This window comes from Ostrea edulis, chromosome 3 (genome assembly GCF_947568905.1).
Source record: "Ostrea edulis chromosome 3, xbOstEdul1.1, whole genome shotgun sequence".
Taxonomy (NCBI): Eukaryota; Metazoa; Mollusca; class Bivalvia; order Ostreida; family Ostreidae; genus Ostrea; species Ostrea edulis.
The window spans coordinates 27,232,053-27,232,343 of NC_079166.1; positions in this window are offsets into that span (position 1 = coordinate 27,232,053).

Consider the following 291-nt stretch of genomic DNA (forward strand, 5'->3'; position numbering starts at 1 on the left):
TGCTGTATTACATGAAAGGAATGTAAAAATAGATACAATTTATCAATGAGCACTACTTTTTAAAAAGTATCCATAACGTAATGCAGGGTCGTGAAGAGGCTGTTTACTCAGTGAATGTGCTCTATTTATAGGATCATGAAGAATTTCAAGTATCGTTGTAAATTACATAACTATATACATGTACAGACAGGCCCAAAAAAATTCTCTCTTTACAAAACTTGGTGTAAAAACAAAAAGACTGCGTCTTACAATTGTAAGTTTCTAGAGGCAGCATTCGGTCACGTGGTGAGA